Source organism: Rhinolophus ferrumequinum, chromosome 14 (genome assembly GCF_004115265.2).
Source record: "Rhinolophus ferrumequinum isolate MPI-CBG mRhiFer1 chromosome 14, mRhiFer1_v1.p, whole genome shotgun sequence".
Classification (NCBI taxonomy): Eukaryota; Metazoa; Chordata; class Mammalia; order Chiroptera; family Rhinolophidae; genus Rhinolophus; species Rhinolophus ferrumequinum.
This window is the reverse complement of record NC_046297.1, coordinates 43,306,172-43,328,589: the sequence shown is the minus strand read 5'-3', so window position 1 is coordinate 43,328,589 and position 22,418 is coordinate 43,306,172. Positions and strand designations below refer to the sequence as shown.

General features: G+C 40.2%; 1 protein-coding gene across 6 annotated transcripts in view; it reads left to right on the top strand.

Moving 5' to 3' along the window:
• NCALD (neurocalcin delta) overlaps positions 1 to 22,418 on the top strand; it is a 409,311-nt gene that overhangs the window by 334,438 nt on the left and 52,455 nt on the right. Inside the window, exon 2 of one of the 6 annotated variants that reach the window (XM_033126603.1) lies at positions 16,528 to 16,690. The exons of the other annotated variants lie outside the window; for them this stretch is intronic. The gene's annotated coding sequence lies outside the window, so the exon portion shown is untranslated. The remainder of the gene's footprint in view (positions 1 to 16,527; positions 16,691 to 22,418) is intronic. 6 annotated transcript variants of the gene reach the window in all.

Below are 22,418 nucleotides of genomic sequence, written 5' to 3'. Positions count from 1 at the left end.
CCCCATGTGCCCTGTACTTACCCTGTCGAGATAGGCTCACTGCTTTAATAAATAGCCCCAAATCTCAACGGCATAATTTAGTACTCTTCATTTCTTGCTCACTCACAAATCAGGTTTGGGAGAAGGACTCTGCACCACACAGTTATCCAGAGATCCAGGCTCCTTATAGCTAGATCAGCTGATCCAGGGGCAAATCCTGTCTGTAACCACTTGCAGGTGTTACTTTGGGAAACTTACCTAAGTCACAGGTTTCTGACCTGGATAATGTTAGTACTTGCCTTATGGATTTTTACGTTCACTTCCTTGGCACAGTAACTGACAGGTATTAGGTACTAATAATGAATTGTTATCATTAATGTTCTACCTCTGGTAGTGCTGTCATCGCCACCATCCCTCCGGGACCAAAAATCACCACTGCCCAAGTTGGAGGAGGGATCTCCCTGGTGTTGTAACAACTGACACTTGGGGAGCTAGATAGTCTTATAAGCTCTTTTACAAGTGCTGTTTTCTTCACAACATCCAGTTTTATAAATGAGGAACCTGAGACAAAGAGAGCTTAAGCAAATTGCCCAGTGTCACACAGTATATAATGGAGCTCTAGATGTTTGGCTCTTGACTCCTGGCTCTTTATTCACTATGCTATGTTGCCTTTCAAGCTGGAATATATTGTATTTGCCCTAGAAGTAGTGTTATATGTTGTGACAGATTGTACTCTCCAAAAATGGCCATATAATTATATTGATTTCCACATGCTCTTCCAGAATCTTGCCTCTCTCCATCAAGAGGTGAGTCTATTCCCCTCCCTTTGAATCCACATAAGCTTGTGATTGGTCCAACTGATAGAGCACAGTGGAAAGAATGCTAGGTGACTTCCAAGGCTGGATCATAAAAAGAACACAGTTTCTTTTTCTCTCAGCTATTCTTCGTTTCTTTAGCACATGACACTTGCCCTTGGAAACCAGCCATCATGTGAGGAAGCCCAGATCATATAGAGAGGCCACATGTAGGTATTTCAGCCAACACATCCAGGTAAGGTCTCAGCCAACAGCCAGCATCAACTGCCAGACCTGTGAGGGGCAAACCTTCAGAGGATTCCAGGCTCCAGCATCAGATCCCCCGACCCCTCCTGACACCAAGTAGACCAGTGATGAGCCATTTCTGCCCAGCCCTGCCCTAAAATTGCAGATTCATGAACAAAATAAAAAATTGTAATTGTTTTAAGTCCATAAGTTCTGGAGTTATTTCTTAGACACCAGAGTAACTGGAACAAATAGGGTAATTAGAGATGACTGAGATACCAGTATTGAAGACGAAACTTTAGGTATATATCGATTAAATAGGTTTTTGTGATTTGGCATAAATATCTAATTAAATAAATTCTGGGGGGAAATATATTTCAGCTACCAATCAAATTACAAAAGGGCTTTAGGTACACATCTTGTTTGGAAATTTGGAACAGTCTTACATATTAATGCTGTTGCTGGTTATAAGAGAAGATTTGGGCTACACTGAAACCGGACTGTGTGCCTTAGTAAAATCTCCCATTTTGCCTCCTGCTACCTGGGACCCTCTCTGTAGGACAGTCCAGTGTGGGTGGCAGTACTTTTGCCATTTTCCTCTGGTCACTGCTTAGTTCTTTTTATCTGCTTTTTGTCTCCCTCTCTCACACCTACTCTGTCTAATCTTCTGCTTAGTTTTCTATTGTTAGACCCAGCTGTCTCATTGACACTCTCTTTGGACCCATTTGCAATGCTTCTAAGCCTTTTTTTTTCCTCTCTCTCTCTAATTGTTTATAATAAAGCTGGGAAATTCCTCTTGGCCAGGTAAGATTTAGTTCATTCAGCAAAGCCTTTATCCTCTTGACAAAGCTGCCAAAATGGCAGCTATCCCACTGGCTTGCAGCTCCCTGTGTTGGTCAAACCTAGCACTTGGAATACTCAGAAAGGTCCTTGTGTCCTCACTCAAGGAGGCATCTCTGTCTCTTCTGCTGCAGAGAAATCAATACCCCTGACTCTCTTCACACTTACTTAAATGTCACCCCCTTCTGTGGGTCTTCCCACTTTCCATTTAGAAGGCTAATCGGTTTGTTTGCTCGTTCATATATTCATTCAATGTTTGTTCACTCCACATAGTGGGCCTTGGAGTTAAGCACCTATGATAAGCTTTCTTTCGTGTTCAGTCACTGGTAATGTTCCTCCAGTTGTCTCTCATTTGCTTACCATAGACACCAGGCAGATATGGTCCAATCATCCAGACCTTTTAATGACCGGCATGTGTCCTACCTCATCCAAGATATTCCAGCTAAGTAGGATACTGCAAGGGTATTGCACGACCAGTCAATCTTTGAAAGGTTATAATCCTTTTGGGGAGGCTGGTCAACATATGCAGCTGAAGTCCAAAGCTATGTCTTCCATGTTGGCTACAACCTGTCATACACCTAGTGTAGTGCAGGACACATAGTATCTACTAATTAAATCTCTGGTAAGTGATTAATAAATAGATTAACTACCGAAGGGTATGTGACATTGAGGTGACTTTAGGAAAGAAGTGAGCTTTGAATTGGCCCTTAAAGGATGAAGAACATTTGCATGACCGACAGAAGTTGAAAGGATTGTCCATGAGTAAGAAACATCATAAGTACATCCAGATAACAGAAATAAGACACTCACCCATCGGGGATCAAGAAAATGGTTGGGAAAAGAAAAAACGTACAATCCATAAGGTGCGTCTGTGGAGAATCTAGAACTTACCAATTTAAAATAAGCAGGATTTAAACTGACAAATAGCAGGAAGCTAGTAAAAGGTTGCACGCAAGTGAGTGATATATGTGTCAGTGTTATCATAGTTTTATCACTCTGTTTTCTTTTGCTTTGACAATTTATTTTTAAAATCCTGCATATTTGTTAAGTGTTTTCTTTTTCTCCACTTTTCTCATAGAAAAGTTCTAACTTTTTAAATTAAAAAAATGTTAATTCTCTTTTGCCCTCAGTACTGTGTGAGCAGCTGTTTTATCTATAGCTGGGTGGTATCTATAGGGAGAGCTGTGTAACTTCATATTTTTAAATACGATCTGTTATTTATCAAAGTCATATTCACATAAAACCCAAACCAACTGAAAAAAATCAAGCCTTCATAACAATTTCTATAGATCCATACCTTAATGATTATATAATTATAATTGATATTCATAATGAAACCACTGGGATATTGCACGATTTTTCTGAGAAACCTTTTGATTAAGTCATCGGTGAAAAACTAAATTATGTTCAGTGAAATTTTAGTTGTAAGTACACTTCATTACATCCAAAGTCTTTGAAAAATGGCCGTCAATATACGTATTTGGCAACTATCAGAATGTTCTAACCAGACCGTCCCATTCTTAAGAAAAGTATTGTAGATTACACATGCAAAAAGCGTGGTAATATATATGTAAAGTATAAAGAATAATAGGAAATAGATCCCTGCTTACCTAACAAAAACACCATTTGTTCATCATTGTAGTGAGGTGTAAGTTCACACACTAATATCGATAAATTCACCACAGTGGCGTGCAGGTCTGTACTGGCCCTGGGTTCCAACACCTCACAGGAACTGAATCTGTGATGTATATATATTTTTAACTCTCCAGTCACACAAAGTTTTTAACCAGTTGAGGGCAGAGGTGTCAGTTATCTCAGTCTTGGATAGAGGGTAAAAGAGGAGCCTTACACTTCTAGAACATGACTCAACATTGAGCTGGCAATTGTGTATGTTTGGCAATGGATTTCTATTTCCTGAGGCCATTGCCCACCTAGATGCTCCTGCTTCCTGGCCATTCAGGAGTGAATGGCTGTGGAACCCTTGAAGACCTCTGAGCTCTCCTAGAAGGCCAATTGCTAGGGACAGTTAAAGCCAACTTTTCACACTCTTGGGGGTTTTCTTTATAGAGAGAGTAAACAAAATTTTAAAAGGAAGTTATAGTTTCCATGAGATTATTTTTCTGGTATATCCAGAAGATGTTTTCACAAAATAGAAGCTATTTAGGAAAAATGCAACCTCTGGTCCAAATTCCACTTTGTAAAAGTACCTGACACTAACATCTGCTATGCTCCCCTCCAAAAATGTTGGTCAACTTCCAATTTTAAAAGACCCAATCCATTGCTTTTCAGTAAATAACTCTATTCCTCCTCTAACCCTCAAAACAGCCTGGGGCTTAATGCCATGAACTGACCAAGAGGCCATGAACTGTCCCGTCAGCATCCTCGCCAGGAGGGTTACTTTGGTAAAGTCACAAAGTGTCTTGTAAAAGGCACAAAACTTAGTTATGCTACAGGTTGACAAAAAGATACTGATTTTGAGATAATGTAAAAAAGGAAAAGGTCTTACTGAAATTGTGTTAAATCATGTCTAGGTTTAAGAAATAGGGAATTTTTATTGTGATAAAATATATATAACATAAAATTAACAATTTTAACCATTTTTAAATGTACAATTCAGTGGCATTAATACATTCACGTTGTTGTGCAACCATCGCCACCATCCATCTCCAGAACGCCTTCGCCTTCCCAAACTGAGATCCTGTACCCATTAAACACTAATTCCCCGTTTTCCCCGCCCCCTCCACCCCTGGTAACCACCACTCCACTTTTTTTAAACAGGGGCATTTTAAGGAAGTTTAAAATAAACCTACAGTTCCTCTTTTCCTTGTATAATCTCTTTAATTAATAAAGTTCCTCCTAAAAGTCCCCAAATAATTGGTAGTTTTTTAGGTTTACATAAGTGGACAAAGTTGACATAAAGTTCCATGAGATAGAGATTTTAGACGTAGGACAGAGATGATGGTTGAAGCATGTATTCCAGACTACCTGCTTAAACCATGTTGAGTACAGTTTTTATGTACTCGCTCAGCTCACCACCTTGCTTGTCAAAAAGAAAACCATTGGACCTGAGACGTTCTTGTTCCAACAATTTACTCAAATAATCTTATATTAGTCCTTCTGTAATACTCATTTTAAGTAACTTAAGTATAGAATCAATGTTTATGATAGAACATTTGAAAAATACAGAATAACATAAAGAAATAATAAATATCACTTAATAGTCTACTGCCCAAAATAACCAATATTCATATTTTAAAATTAAACATCATTGTATTTCTTCAACATTATATTTCTTCAATAAAAATAGATATTTTCTTCAGTAGAAGAAAAGATCTCTGAAGCAAACCTGAGAATTTTAACTTCAGATACTGTTTCTTTTAAAGCAGGAATTATTGGTTTCTAACTCAATTGAATTGCCAATTAAAATTGAAAATCAATCAAATATTTAGAGATCAGGGATCAACAATTTTAAAAAAAACTATTTGTTTCTTAATGGGTGTAGGTTTATATTTTCAGTTAGTAAAGCTTAGTTATCTCATAAAGATCAGAAAGACCATGGATCAAACAAAAATACCTTGGGGGAGAAAATGGTTTTTTAAACAGATTTCAAAACTTAATCCCACCTTTAGGAATGTTCTCCTGGAAAGACAAAAAACAAACAAACAAACAAAAACCCTAGATAAAAGGATAAATCTGCAAAGAACAGAGTCTATAAAGTAAAAAACCGCTTTCAGAAGGAAAAATAAATCATTGAAGTAGTTACTTTCCCCAGCAACCTAGAGCTCACAGAGAGTTTTGAGGACTCACTGTATTTATTGACCCTCTTTCTTGACAATAGATGCTTAATTTTATTTGCTTCAGACACCAGTGTTTTTTTATATTCCAGTAATTGTTTAAATACAAACTGTATTTTAGTTTGCTTCATATTTAGGCTAGGATTGCCCTTCAAGGATATTTATCTTTCTAGAGATTCTAAGTATCTTTCTTTTCTCTACTTGACCTGGAAAAACTTAAATTTTAGTACATATGTGACATGTCATAGTTTACTTCTTGATTCTTAAGTATCCAGTTTGGCCATTATAACTTTTTGCTTGTTGAAGGTGTTTTTCACCAAGCACTCTGCCCTGCTATTCTAATTCGGACTAAATATAAGCTGCTTCCCTAGGATTTCTTTATATCACAACTGGATTATTTCCATTGTTTCCAGGTTAACCTATTTCTTAGATTCATTTTCATTTTGCTAGAGTATATTTTTTTATTTGTTGTTTTCAAATGGCAAAGAAGAGCTAAGTCCTTGTAAATCTTAATTTTGCTCTCATAATTGAAAAGTAGATTCAAAATAACTACATCACAATTTTACAGGCTTTATTCCATCGTCTTTTAGCCACCTGAAAAGCAAATGCAAATCTGCTGCCATTTTGATTCCTTTGTAGACAGCTTTTATTCCCCTGCTCTGTGAGCTTTCAGAATATTCTCTTTGTAGTTGGAGAGCATAAATTTAACAAGGAAGTATCCAGGTATGTATTTTTTCATGATTCCTCTTCAGGCTTTTTAATCTGAAGACTCAAGGTTTTTTCATCTCAGGAAAATGTTCTTCTATTATTTCTTTGAAGTGTTCATCTTCTCTATCGTCTTTATTTTCTTTTCCAATAACTCTTATTATTGAAAGGATAATATGTCTTTTAACTGTAGGAGATATTAGATCTCTTGTATCTCTCCCCTATGTTCTTGACTTTTCTCTCATATTTTCTCTCTTCTTTTTTATGTACTTTCAGAGAATTTCCTCAAATTTGTATTCTGGATCTCAAATTTATTTTTATGTCATTTCATTTCATTTCAATGATTCATCCTTTCTACTGAAGGTCTTTTTAAAAATTTTCTTCCATTTTATAAAATCTTTTTGTTTGTTCCTAACAGCCCTTTTTTCATAGCAACATACTATTGTTTTTAGATGCAATGTTCTCTCAAATCTCCCTAAAAACAATAATAGTACTTAAAAAAAAAAAGTTATGTTCTATGTCCTGTTTCAACTGTTTACTTTGGCATCAGTTGTTCTGTTGTTCTTCTAGACCCTTCTCTTTTATGTTGTAGGTTTTCCTTAAATGGTGACTTTGACTATCCCAATCACATTTATAAATGAAGGACTGGATTAACTAGTAGAGGTAGTCGGTGAGATTTCCTTGGCTGTATATATGGGAATGTTTTTCTACCATGCTTCTCATGAGTGTCAGGGCTGGCAGGGACTGGCCATCATGAGTAGCACATTTGAGAGTAAGAAGAAGACAGGCAAGTTTATGACTGCCCAAACTGCCACAAAAGTCTTTCTTTTGGAGCTGAGCTACACTGATGTACTGCCCTTCTGTGCAGCGCTTGAAGTGGGTGGAAAGAGATGGGGAAAAAAGCATTTTGCAGTGCCCTTTTATTAATTACCTTGACTGCTCCTTCTTCCTGTGATTCCAACCCTAAATTCTTCAGGATTCTGTTGGGAAGAATGGCTCTCACCTCTTTATCAGCTCTTTCTGAAATCTATTTTACGTGGTGGTTTTTATTGGCTCAATCCAACTGTACCTGTTTGCTGTTTTCCAGAAATTCCTTAAAATTTCTGTCCACTGATGATAACCTTTTCTGATTTCCAACCCTATTATACATTATTCTTTTTCACACAATTTTTTCTACTTAGGTGGAATTTTTGGAGGTAGGACAGGTAAACTTGCATGCTTAGTTTGTCATCTTAAAATGAGATTGTATTAACATCCAGAATGGTTGTATCAACATGTTAGTGCATGATGGGCACCAGGCCACGCATGGCACATATCTTACTCTCCACGAAGCCATTTCTCTTTCCTTCGTGGCCCAGACAGCACTCCCAACCCTGCTTGGCCACACGATCAACATGGATCTCTTATACAAAGAGAGCAAAGTGAGAGAGAATGGATCGCATGACCCAATTCCATCATCAGACCCATAATATCTGCCTCCAACAAATACTGCCTCATCCTCAGGACTCCATTTAGGCCCTGCCTCCTCTAGGAAGCCTTCCTAACTTCCCCAGTACTCCTGTATAATACAAACACTGAGTACAACACTAACCACACAGTTCTACAATTTCCTGTTTGCCTCTTCCATGAAACTCTGAGCTTCCCAAAGTGACTTCTTTCATATCCACATCCTTGGTGCATCCAAAGGACTGGCATGTATTAAGTGCTCCATACAAGTTGAATAACTGAGTGACTGAACGAATGGACAGGAAATAAACAAGCTTGATGTTGACCTTTGAAACAAGTGTGTTGGCTTTTCTCCCTTTGGGAAGGGTGTTTCATGCAGAAGGAGCATTATCAGCAAAGGCTCAAAGACAAATTGGGCATGGCTTTTGGGGGGAAATTGGTGGAGATTGTTCCCAGATTATCGGTTCATCCAAATACAATCTCTAATCTCTGCCGTGTCCTTTTGTGCTGAGTGGCAGTCTGATCACAGGGTTCTTTGATCTTTGACACCGAACATCTTTGCTCAGTGAGTGCAGGTCTAATTAGAGGTGTTGTGTTTTAACAGAAATGCTGGTGCCTCACCTCTGTAGGTGTCAGTGAAAGCTCCTTCTTGATTCTGTATAATCATGACTTGAAACCTACACTGATCTCCTTTGCAAGTTTACAGGAAAGGATCTGCTCATACTTGTAGGAAGCACCATTAATTGTGTTGAGCCCTTGCTTCCCAGGAAAAATATGGAACCGCACACAGCTGAGAATAGAGTTTCCAGTCACCCTTGCGCTCCTGTCGCCTCCTGGGAATTGGTCAAGGATGAGCCCCTCAGTGGTAGAGCCCTGCCGCTCACACAGTTGCCTACCAGAACTTCACCAAATGCTTCTGACTCTAATTATCACCGGAAAGTCCTCCCCAGAGGCCCGACTGCCTTGCCTCGCATTTCTGGGAACTTAATAAAAAACTACTAGTTGTCAGAGCAAGTAAGCTCTCAATTCCTGGTCAATTAAAATGAGTCTTTTAAGTTTGAAATGTGTTATTCTATCTACATGGCAGGTGCTCAGTATATATTTGTCAAATGAGTGAAAGAATGATTGAAACATTCAAGGAGGGGTTGGGTTTGCCTATCATGAAATTGGAATAAAGGAGCACGTTGCCTTGTGGGAACCCTATGTTATGTTGTGTGTGTGTGCATGTGTTGCCAGTATTTCAGGGATCTGCTTTTCATCTCAGGCCACTTACTCTCTCCACTTGAGCCATTTCCCATCCCATTGTGTACTGCACACATCATCCGTCTCTTGTCTTTGGGAATAATTCATTCCAGTCTTTAGAATGTCGCAAAGACATCTCAGGAGGGTTATTTTATTTGTCCATAGACAGGATTGTCTGGGGGATATGCCATTCCCTTTGGGCTCACTCCTCACCTGCCACAGCAGAGACCCTGACTCAAGGAGCACATCCATCATGCCACCAACTTTTCTGCATCTACCTGAGCTTGTTTTAAGAGTGAGGCTATGTGGCCCCTCAGCCCTGTCCTGTTAGATGTGGAGCAGTATAGAACAGGACATTCGCAGTCGTACGAATCAGGAGCTGCCTTTGCAGCCATCGGTGAAATGGTAGGCCATGCTAGTAGAAAAATGAGGTCTGGGAATGCTAACAGTGTAAAGTGACCGGCAAAAAGGGACACATTTTTGGCAGCCCTTGCGGTAGTCAGGATTGGAGACACAAGGAAAGAAAGGACTACATGAAGGTGACAGAGGAAGAGAAGCTAGAGTCCTCTCATTATTCAAAATCTCAGCTGTATCTGAGGTGCAAGGTCAGTGGAAAGGAGCACCCGTTCAAATGGACCCCTGAGGGCCTGTGGTTGGAATCTTCCCAGGGGCCTGAGAGGAAAGGTGCAAGGCCCAAACACAGGCGCCCAGCCACTGGGGTCAGAATCAGTGGTGTGGTTAAAAGGTGCAGTTTCCTGAGGCTGACTTCAGAACCTTGGAACCAGAATCTGTACGGCTGGGGCTTGGGGTCTACCACTTCATAAAACTTCCTAGGTGATTCTTCACTCACACCAACCAAGCCTTGAGAAACACCTGCTCCTCTTAACCTTCTCACTCTACAAGGACCTCCTGCTATGGAAAGACTGCCCAGCACCAGGAATTTCAGCCAAGCATGTGTCTGCTCAGAACTTGAGCAGGCAAGTTCTATGCCCTCACATTTAACAAATGATTCTAGAATATAGGCACTGCTTTAGGCCTTGAAGGCAAGTCTTGCCTTTAGAGGACAGTAGGTCCTGAAGTCACAATCTGCACCCTCAATCCAACATGACCACCTGGCGTCACTAAAAACTCCTGTTGTGGATCTAAGCCATTGGTCGCAAAGAGATACGATGCAAGTAGGAAGTCATCATCCAGATCACCACCGCAACTGAAAAACAACTCCAGGTGCCTCATTTGTAAGGAGCTACCTAAGGATGGAGCTCATTCAAAGCTCACATCAAATCCTACAGATCCCCTAAGTAGCATTGTCAAAATTAGCAAATAAAAATACAAGACACCCAGCCAAATTTGAATTTCAGATAAACATTGATTTTTTTTTTTTTTTTTTTAGTACAAGTATGTTCCCTGAAGTATTTGGGACACATGCTAAAACATTATTGGTAGTTCACCTGAAATTTAGATTTAGCTGGGTATCCTCTATTTCATCTGGCAGCCCTGTCCCTACGCTTATTTAGGAACACTTCCCAAAAATCAAGGCTGTCACATTTGGATAGATGGTCTCCCGAGGGTGACAAGAGTAGAGGGCGGGGCATGCCCTATTATCGTCCCCTTCCTTAGAAAGCCTAGCATGGCACTCAGCTTATAACAGAGCTACTGGGAGTGAGTGCAAATGGTTCTATGCAAAGCGGGCGAACCTCGGTGCTGGCCACACGGAAGTTGTAGGAGGGGAGGGCCTGGCTGGCAGAACTGACGTGCCATGGGTAGACCTCCTCACATCCATGGTGAGTCCTCCACCCTGACTCACTACCCATGGTCTCCATCACTTGTAACATGAGATGCTGATGACACGAGCTGAAAATTCTGTCTTGCAACCTAAATACATATGTCTCTTTCTCTTAAGAGTTCTTTCTAGCTTCGGGGTTAAAAGCTTACTCCAAATATGAGTTACTGTAAAGGTTTTGTAAATTGTATCACATTTCCCCACTGGTTAACATGACCATTTCATAGTTACATCTCTATTTTGGATTGATTTTTTTTCTCCCCAAGGATAATAAGTTAATGAACTATGCACAAAGGAAGTTTCTATTTCAAGGAAGCTTATAAAATAAAAGAACACTTTGTTTGGTTATTTCTCCCATTGTAGGCCCCCACTTTCTTTAAGTTGGGGCACACCTGCTTCCAGGAAATGGTTTGTCAACAGATAGCTTGGCTTTGTGAGGGTGTGCCAAAGAACCTTCAAGATATTACGTTCTTTTCTTTTGATTTTTCCCCCCAGATTGCTATCCAGAGGAAAGATGTTGATGGGAGGGAAGGAAGAGTAGCAGCCATGTATAGGTGATCAGTGCGTCTATGCTGTCTGCTCGACTCTGGTTCCTTACTTACAATTACTGGTGCTTTTTTGGCAATATTTAAGAGGCAAACCACGCAAATCCCTTTGCTTGTTATAGAAGCATTTTAACTTTGCCGAAGTAGCACCCAATGACCATCTGAGTTAGTCATTTCTCATTAGCCACCTTTGAGGTAAGTTAGTATTAATCCCTCATTACTGGGTGAGAAAACCAAACCCCAAAGAAGCTGATTCTGGCCCAAGAGCACGTGGTAATCAGAGTCAAGTCCATGAACAGTAAAGCTCTTTCCTCCTCTGAGTAGGCACATTTGTCATCTTTCACCAGCCTCCATGGGCTGTGCAAAGACCAAAATTTAGAAAATGTGTTGCCATTTACATAGTTAGCCCTATGTTTAGGAAACAACTATTCAACGCTAGTCTCATGTAAGAATTGCCTAGAGCACTTTAATAGAAGGCCAGTGCTGGGGTCCCACTCCCAGACATTTGATTTGGGGTATGGCCGGGGCATATAGATTTTTGTTTTTTTTCTTTTTAATTAAAGTTTATTGTCATGACACTGGTTAGTAAAGTTACGTAGATTTCAGGTGTATAATTCTGTATTACATCATCTATATATCACATTGCGTGTTTACCACCCAGAGTCAGTTCTCCTTCCATCACCATATATTTGATCCCTTTTCCTCTCATCTACAACACCCCTCCCCCCTTACCCTCTGGTAACCACTACACTATTGTCTGTGTCTATGAGTTTTTGTTTCTTTATTTGTTTGTCTTTTTCCTTTGTTGCTTTCAGTTTTATATCCCACATATCAGTGAAATCATATGGTTCTTGACCTTTTTCTGTGTGACTTATTTCACTTAGCATCATAATCTCAAGATCCATCCACATTGTCGCAAATGGTACTATTTCATCTTTTCTTATGGCAGAGTAGTATTCCATTGTGTATATATACCACATCTTCTTTATCCATTCATCTATCAAAGGACACTTTGGTTGTTTCCATGTCTTGGCCACTGTAAATAAAACAGCAATGAACATCAGAGCACATATATCTTTATGAATAAATGTTTTCATATTTGGGGGGTAGATACCCAGGAGAGGGATTGCTGGGTCCTATGGTAATTCTATTCGTAATTTTTTGAGGAATCTCCACACTGCCTTCCCTAGCAGCTATACCAGTCTGCATTCCCACCAACAGTGGATGAGGGTTCCTTTTTCTCCACAGCCTCTCCAACACTTGTTACTATTTGTCTTGTTGATGATAGCCATTCTGACTGGGGTGACGTGATATCTCATTGTGGTTTTTATTTGCATTTCTCTGATGATTAGTGATGTTGAGCATTTTTTCATGTCTATTGGCCATTTGTATGTCCTCTTTGGAGAAATGTCTCTTCAGGTCCTCTGCCCATTTTTTAATTGGATTGTTTGTTTTTTTGTTGTTGTTGAATTATATGAATTCTTTATATATTTTGGATATTAGACCCTTATCAGAGGCGTTGTTTGCAAATATCTTCTCCCATTCGGTTGGTTGCCTCTTTATTTTGTCAATGGTTTCTTTTGCTGTGCAGAAGCTTTTTAGTTTAATTTATTTTAACTTTTATTTCCCTTGCCTTTGAAGTCAAATTCATAAAATCCTCTTTGAACCCAGAAAGCTTCCATGAGGCTCTTGGGCAGGGAAGATTGAGAATGATGGTCCAGGCAAAGTAAGCAGGGGTTCATGGAAGGCTGCAGCTCCAAATTCGATCCAGTAGTCACCCCCCAGAGGTCTCCACCCTTCTACCATTAGAGCCCCTGCGTGAGCCTCTAGGGACATATACATTTAGCCTGGGTTAAAGCATTTTATTACCAGAAAGGAAACATTAGCACAGAGCGGCTTACCTGTTAACTCCAGTAGAAATACATTACTCTGATGAAGGGACAGGGAGAGGAGAACAAACCCAGGGTATGATGTTCTGACCAGACTGGTGAGGGAGCAGTGGTGGTGGGAGCCCCGGGCTGCCCCAAGATCATGACCACGTAGGAGTGCCCTGCCCCTGGGCAGTGGTTCCAGAAGGTGAATAGGTAGGCCTCGATAAGAGAGGATAAGTCAAGGGAGGTTTATTGGTTCAGAGGAGCACACACTGTGAGGTCAGACTGCCTGGATTCAAATCCTGGTTCCGTCACTCAAGCTCTGTGACCTTGGGCAAATTACTACTTCTCAAATGATCACTTTCCTAAGTTGGAAAATAGGAGTAAAAACTGCAACCACCTCATCATTTGTTGGGACATGAAATAATATGTGATATATAATACATCAGTGCCTCCTTTCCAGAGTCTCTGGACCACTGTTAAGTTCTCTTGATTAAAATGGGAATGGACTATTACACTCTCCTGAAAGATAAGTAATTCTCACAAGGAAATACAAGGGTAGATTTAAGGTAGTGAGCCATATGTTGACACAGAAGCAAAAGTGGACAAAGCCTTATAAGGGAGCCCCTTGGACTCAGAGTTGTGAGTAAAGCTGTGATCAGGCTATGTCCCTGGACCAAAGGATGAGAACAGGTACCATGAAGCCAAATGGGGTTGTGACAAGACCTGGCTCAAAGAGCACAGAGAGTTACCAAAATCAGAGGCTTATGAAGCCAAGTCCCAAGAAAATCCATGACCCAGAAACCAAGAAAGGTGCCCAAGGCTGAAGGAAGTGGTTTCTCTGTTCTCTGCCTCCTTTGAGAGTGGCTTAAGCATAGGAGGTCCCAGAAGTGAGTATCATAGCAGGCATTCTCACAAGGGTGTGTGCTGTTAGAAAAATGTGCTGTCTAAATCAGAGCCTTCTGACTCTGCTCTGAAACTGTGGACCTGTCAGCACTTCCACAGTGGGTGCCACGGAAGGCTGGTTCTATGGGATGTTCCATGGTAAACATATTTACTGGGTGAATGAAATTTAGCACGTTTCTTTATTGGAGGACTTTTCAGTGCTTTTTAATTTTCTTCTAAATGTCTAAGAGGAGGATATGGTAAGAAGTGTTTCTGAAACTAATGGTACCCTTTCTTCTTGGGAAGAATCCCCGCTCCTATGGCTCTTTTGCCATCTCAACTCCTGGAGCTTCTGGCTTAAGACCCCTTCCTCGCTTCTCAGGAGTATGTAGAACTCTGCGGGCATGGCCTCATTCCCAGGTCCCTGTCACTGAGGCAGAGGCACAACATGAGGCTGTAAATTCTGTGAGGGCAGGGCCATGGCTGTCTTGTTCTCCTCTCTGGCACATAGGTGGGACTCAAATAGTGCCTATTTGTGGAGTGATTATTCAATGAATGAATGAATGAAATAATCTAATTCATGCCAAACTCCAGTTGCTTCCCTAGATAGCACCTTGGGTACTAAATACTCAACTGAGTATTGGGTGTTAAATATTCAACTGACCCACCCTTGTTGGGGCAAGTGTTTTCTAAGGTTATTTTGTATAGGACTAAGAATCAGGAGATGTAAGTTATGGGCTCGACTTGGTGCCTTTCTTTTTCACCTATCCAAAGTGACCTCATAATAATCTCCATTTCACTTCTAAACAGCCATGGAAATAGTTTGCAAAAATGTAAACTCTCCAATAATACAGAATATAATCGTAATGATTTCCTTAGTAATTCGACCCATCTATTGACATTCTGCTAGGCCCACTAGTATCTAGTTTGAGCCTTTTGGAAAATCCAGGCATATGGCAGTAAAGTCCTCCAGGTATGTTTTATAACCACAGGCTGCGCAAGTTTAAATGGAGGAAAGAGATGAAACAAAAATGGGCAATTTTCTGTGACTATTTCGTAGCGGGTAGTGTCACTTTAAGTAGTTTCCCAAATAGGTAAAGTGTTTCTTCTATGCTTCATGCTACTGCATTCTTAGAATAATGCACTTTTGTGAGCGTTTCACCCACCCCACCTCACCCCTACCCTCAACTTTGGGATCTGGAAATCCCGTGATGCTAGTGTCCCTGCTAAGGCTCAGTAGAGAGCCACAGACACAGTTTAAGCAAAGCGCTGCCTCATATGGGAGCCAGAGCTTGTTACTGCCGGTGGGTGTCACCCATCTGCACCTACCCTACCGCAGTTCACTTTTTTATTTTTATTTTTTGGAGCGAGTGGGTAGAAGGAGAAACAAGCAACTTTGGTGAAAAGGAATTGGAAATTAGCTCAGATCCACAGCTACAGTAACTAGGAAAGAGAGCTCATTTGTCTGAATTCAGTGCATTGTACGTTACATTTAATTTGGGGGTTAAATTTAAACCTTATTACTTACACGTGATAATATATAAAAATACAGGGACCATATTTTCTTAACTCTGAATCATAATACAATCTAAGATTTTATCTATTTTTTAAACATTTAGATGAGCAGTCTTCAACCAGCATAAGGATTAAACCACATTTAGTTTTAAATTAAACAATTTACTGTGTTAAAAATAAAATTATTTGAAATCATGGCTTTTGGGAAACCTGGACTATGGCTGACTCTGCCCTGTGCCCTGAGCGGTAAAAAGAGACTTGGAAGTTCATGTCGTTTGCCAAGTGGGTGAAGAGTCCCGGTTGTCCAGATGACAGCTGGCATGCACAGACAAGTCATTCACTTTAATTTTACTTTTTCCTGGTAAAAAAAAAAAAAGCAACTATTTGCCAGCCTACTTCTTTGCAGGAACACAACAAGGAGTTCGCATAGGGAATCTGGCATTTTACATCATTTGTTCTGTGTAAATCGTTACTGTCAGAGAGTGCGAAGGAACCTGTTTACAAGGAGACCATAGGTAGTGGGGAAAACCCAGGAAAAAAACCAATTACAATACTTTTGGCTAATGATCATAATGCCAGCTCTGGATGAGATCTTTTTGTAAGGGGGTTAGTCTAGTATGCCAGGCACATTCGACTGTTTGGAGCTCTGATTGGAGAAATGAATAATGCAGGAGAACCAACTAATGTTCCTCTGGTTCTTCCAGAGCAGCCTAGCATTGGGTGGTTGTAGTGTCCAGTTGGAGAGCACAGGGACACATAGCAGGTTTTCCAAAAACCAAAGCTTTTTCTCTTAAATGTATGGCCACAAAAGATGCATTTCTGGCATCTGTTGCTTCCTGGCTTATTCAAATAACAATGATGACCTTAGGAACCTTCCAACTACAGGACTCTGTTGATGCTCAATGACAAGAACAACAAAAGCCTCATCAATCTGCTAATGATCTTCGCTCCTGTTGTGTGAATTCTATTCCTGGGCTGCTGGGTCTTCCCTCCGTGCTTGTCTGCTCTCCCTTCAGTCCACTGGCCAGCGTTATCCAGTCCTGTGAATGTAAGTGACTCAGTCTTGGTTAATTAGGTTATCTGATTTTTTTTTTCTCTCCCTGGTACCTAATTTTGTTTGAGATTTCACAGTGCTTCTAAATTTATATATGTAAACAAACAGGGACACACTTTTTCCGAGGCATTTATTAGAATCAAAATTAGGAAGAGATTTTAACTTTTGTACAGTTGAGCTGATGAAAGTTGCTACTGTAGATGGGTGTTGAAAATGTTCACAAGGGTCTGAGCAAAAAAAGAGAATTTGCATTCGCCTCCAGTCATGCCTGCCTACTTTAGATTTGTAAAGCTGTGGGTCCGCGCGAGAACGTGTGTCAGTTACGTGATAGCAGGCCTACATTATTTTCCAAGGGAAAGGAAAATGGCTCTTCTCTCTTAGGTTTTAGAAATGGCTAGAGTATACAGTATAATGTTCACTTAAAAGCTCACAGGTATATTTTAATTCATTTTCTTTATGAAGAGGGAGAACCATTTCATTCAGAACATTGAAATGGGCTATTTGAAATACCAGGAAACATTAGTCTTAGGGATTTAAATATATTAGGTGTAGGACTTCAAGTTTAATATGGACAATGTTGTTATAAGATACTCAGGACATAGACATTGTATTCGTTTCCCATGGCTGCTGTAACAAATCACTACAAAATTAGTGCCTGAAACAACACATTTATTCTCTTACCGTTCTAGAGGTCGGAAGCCTAAAATGGGTCAGTAGGGCAGACTTCCCTTCTGGAGACGCTGGGGAAGAATTTGTTTCTTTGCGTTTTCTAGTTTCCAGAGATTGCCCACATCACCCTGACCTCTACTTTTGTTGTCACATCTCCTCTGACTCTAGCACTCCTGCCTCCTGCTTATAAGGACCCTGGAGTAGCATTGGGTCCACCTGGATAATCCAGGAGAACCTTCCTGTCTCAAGATTCTTAATTATAAGAGGTCTGACAATTAAGTTCTCAGACTTGTTGTAACAATGTTGCGAACCTTTTTTGATATCAGAGGGATTATTCGTTATGAATTTGTACCAGCTGGACAAACAGTTAACCAAGTTTACTATTTGGAAGTGCTGAAAAAGCTGCGTGAAAAAGTTAGACGACCTGAACTTTTTGCCAACAATTCATGGCCCTTGAATCACAACAATGCACCAGCTCCCACAGCACTGTGTGTGAGGGAGTTTTTAGCCAGTAAACAAATAACTGAATTAGAACACTCTCCCTACTCACCTGATCTGACCCCCAATGACTTCTTTCTTTACCCGAAGATAAAGGAAATATTGAAAGAAGGACATTTTGATGACATTCAGGACATCAGGGTTAATAGGATGAGAGCTCTGATGGTTATTCCAGAAAAAGAGTTCCAAAATTGCTTTGAAGGGTGAGCTAGGCTCTGGTGCTGTGCATAGCTTCCCAAGGGGAGTACTTCGAAGGTGACCGTAGTGATATTCAGCAATGAGATATGTAGCACTTTTTCTATGATGAGTTTCTGAACTTAATTGTCTGACCTTTTTATCTGCAAAATTTCATTGGCCATGTAAGGTAACATAGTCGCAACTTTTAGGGATTAGGATGTAGATATCTTTGCAGGCCATTATTCTGCCTACCACAGGTAACTTAATTGACCCTTTCGAATCAGTTTTCTCACTGGTCTTCCCACAAAGCTAAAGGAGTTGGTTATAGCTCCGATCTGCAGGTGTGGACTGTGAACTTGAATGTGCCATCCTGCAGAAAGCCCCCTTATGAGAAGGTGCTTCAGAATCTGCTCTGTCCAAGAGAAAGTTCTAACACCTGCCAAACTGATGTTTTCTCCTTTTCCACCAAAGTCTTGCAAGTGTAACATGTGTCTCACTACACAGAATCAAAAGCTGTTGTGTTGGAATTCATAAGTTCCAGGGATCAGAATAAAGCAGTTCAAATATCCAATCTGTCCCTTACTAAGTGTGTAATGTGCACAAGTTCCTTATTTTAATTAAACCTTAATTTCTGTATCTGAAAAACAGAGATGATAACATCCAGAATTGCTGTGAGATTACAAAAATAAAATATGCCAAGTGCTTGGCCCATATTGGAATTCAGTTGTTGCCCAGTGAGTGATGGTTGTGGTAGGGCCTTACACCATTGCTCTGGGCTACTGAATGTGCCAGAGGTAAAGCATGGTCACAGCAAGGCAGAGAGCACTGGGAGCAGAGAGAGCTGCGAGTTGAGCCAAAGACCACAGCCATCTCTGTCTTAATGAATGAGGCAGGCCACCAGCATCCTGCAAAGGAAATGGAATTCTGCACTTACATTGAACTTGTGGCATTTGCAGATGCAGTCTGAGAAGTGAGTAGTAAGACCCAGAATGGGAAGGCAAACCCCCAACATTGGATGGTATGGATGGTGACCTTAATATCATAGGAGAGGATCCCTGATCATATCAGTCCATGGCAATTCCCTTAGCCATGCTGGTTAGGACTGACACCCGATTCTTTGTCACAAGTACAGCTGTATAAATCATCATTTGCTTGCTGACTTACTCTTAAGTAATGGATAATACCGTCTTATCCCAGAGTGTGGCTTCAGCTTTATTTGCAATAATCCACTTTATTGTCATTCTAAATCCTGATTTTAAAAACCTTCTCCAGATTTTATACATATGGTTTTGGACCAAGTGTCTTCTACCTACAAAAAGCACTAATGTTTATTGAATATTTACTCTATGCCAGTCATTGCCTGTGCCAACTGCCTACAATACATTTTATTGTTTATTCCTTGCAATAATTCTATTACAATTCTAATTGAGTTTACAAATGACAAAACTGAGACTTCTAAAGTCTGAGTAACTTGTCAAACCTACAGAACTTGTAAGTAGTGGAACGAGGAGTCCAATCTAGATCGTTCTGTCTCCAAGCCCCAGAATCTGGCACTTAAAGGGAGGAAAACCAAGAGATAATAGAATAATATCAGGAACAACAATTACTTCTAAAGTGGAAAAAAATGTCCATAAATGAAAAAAAATGAACTGCAGAATTAAATGTAGATTCTGATTTGAGTCTTGTAAACTCAATAGGAATATATATATAGTATACTTTATATGTTACATACAGTAATATATATATATTTTAAAGTTTTTTGAAAACTGATAGAAGTTATGCTCTCTTTTCCTTTAAAATGCATATGAACATATGCACACAAAATTTCCTACACAACTTCAAGAAGTTCAGGATGTCTAATATATATGTATTACATGTAAAGAAAAATCTGGAAGAATATATAGCACATGGTTAATTATGCACTTTGAAGGATGGGATTGTAAGATATTTTTCACATTATCCTTTATTTTATTCCATATTGGTTGAATCTGTTTTCAATGAGCATAAATTATTTCTATAATCAAGAAAAAAATTTAAGATTATAAATGAAGCCCACTTGTTTCCAATTTACAGGGGAATTTACTGCTTTTTTAATTTTCTTGATGACTGGGCCTCTAGTGTTTTCTTGTGTCATAACCCAGAGATGATGGATAGACCTCTGAAAAATTTAAAGAACGCCTTTGTGAATGCACCAAATATGGGCTATTCTGTCCCAAAAGAAACTTCCCTAAAAGTTATGAATAACTGAAAATAAGGAGTTATATTGAGAGCGGGGAGCATTTTCTGAAAGGATTATCAGTGTTCTGCACTGTGAAGGAGGTGTATGCATGAGACTTTCAGTGGAGTTCTTCATGTGAGAATTCAAGGGGCTTTATGACTAGTAATGTGTGCTCTGCGAGAACTGAATGGTAAATACACTCCAGAGGAAAGGAGCACGGCTCTGTATGTTAAGCAAATTATCCTTGGCCTGTCGTTTAAAATGACCTCTTAATCCTCATTCCCAGTCAGTGGGGCACTGATTGAAATGGCTGTTTTCAGGCTGTTCTTAACTGAGGGAGTTTCCTTAAGCTTTTCATCTTCTCTCTCATGCTGTCCCTTGAGTGGAGGTGTCAGGGTCATCATCTTACACAGTAATGTTGGGTTTGGAAGACACTTTCTCTCCTCATTCCCACCCCTCCCCCACAACTCTTCAGTACAGGGACTTTCCATACAGCTTTAGAATCAAATAAACAAAAGATTCCAGGAGCAACTTACTTTTCACTAAGAAAAAAAAATAATCATGTATTTTTGAAAAGAAATCTGTAATATTGCAACCTGATTTAATCTTGTTATATTGGATTTTTGTACATGTTGGGGTTTGACAATAGCTGAAGACCCCAGGAGCTCTCATTGCCGAGAACAGCAGTGAGCCTCTTCCCACAGCAGTCCATCTCCAGAACAGCGCCCCCCTTAGTTTAATGCGGCAACTGCAGGAGCAGCAAATATATTTGAAGCTCCGTGGATCCACACCAGTGTGCTAGGCAAGGAAGGGCAGGACTTCTCTCCACTGCCCTGCCCAATCCGAAAATAGAATTTGCACACTACTGTTCGTTCTGCTTGGATGTGAGGTAGGTGCCATTTGCATGGGGAGCTGTGCATAGAAGTACGTGTAAGGACGGCGTATTACACACCTCCTTCCTAAACGTTGAGACCAGAGAAAGATACAAATCTCTTTGCACACTGCTCTGCATGCTAAGGAGCTTCCTACATGCCATGACCAGAATCCTGATAGTTGACATCTGCCCGGTGCTGTTGCAGTTCTGGTCTCCCTGCAGGAGGTAGGCTCTATGAGTAGCCGGCTCTGTTATTGAGGCAATGAATATCCTGTCGTCGTTAAGAGTCCCTGCTTTCAAGTTAGAAAAACCTGGGTTTCAATCCTGGCACAGCGATGCACTAACTGCAGTTTTGTAAAATTTCTCACTTTCTCTTAACATCTGTTCCCTTGCATGAAAGATAGAGGTATTAATATCTACATTGCAAAACCATTCAGAGGAAAAAGTGGGGTGTCACATGTAAAGCACCGAGCACCATAGTGAAGAACTCCATAAATGGCAGCTGATGATATTATTAACATACTGTTAGCTCTCCCAGTTAAAAAAAAAAGTCCTTCTTTTGACCCACCTTCCCCTGCCAACTACTGTCCTGTCCTGTCGCACCCCTTTTAAAAAAAGTTCTTCCAAAGACGGCCCATACTCACTATTTCCAACTTCCCTCATCACATTTACTCCTAAGCCCATTCTAACAGGCTTTGGCCTCACCTTTCCAATGCTACCATTTTTGTCAAGGTTACTGATGGCCACGGGTTTGCTAAATGCAATGACATTTACCAAAGGCAGCAACCAATCAGTAGCACTTGATCGAAGAGATTACTCCTTCCTCCTCCATCTGATTTCCCCTTGGCTTCTGGACAACACATTTCCTTGGCAAGCTCTTGTCTCAATGGCTGCTCCTTCTCAGTCTCTGTGGCTGAAGCCCTTTATCTTTAGACATTGCAGAGACCCAGGACTCGGTGACTGTTCCTCTTTTCTACCAATATTTATTTGCACAATGATCCCACCCAGTCTTCTGTATTTAAATACCATCTTTTGGGGCACAGTGGAAGCATGCCGGGCCCATAAACAACATCTTTTCCAGTGTTTCCCAAATACATATTACCAGCCTGAAACTCAGTCCCAAATTCCAGACTCATATCCAACTGCCTACTGGACTCTCCACTTGAATATCTAATAGGCATCTCAAGCACCCTGCGTTTGTCAGGGTTCTCCAGAGAAACAGAACCAATAGAGAAGAAAAAAAAAAAAAAATATATATATATATATATATATATATATATATATAT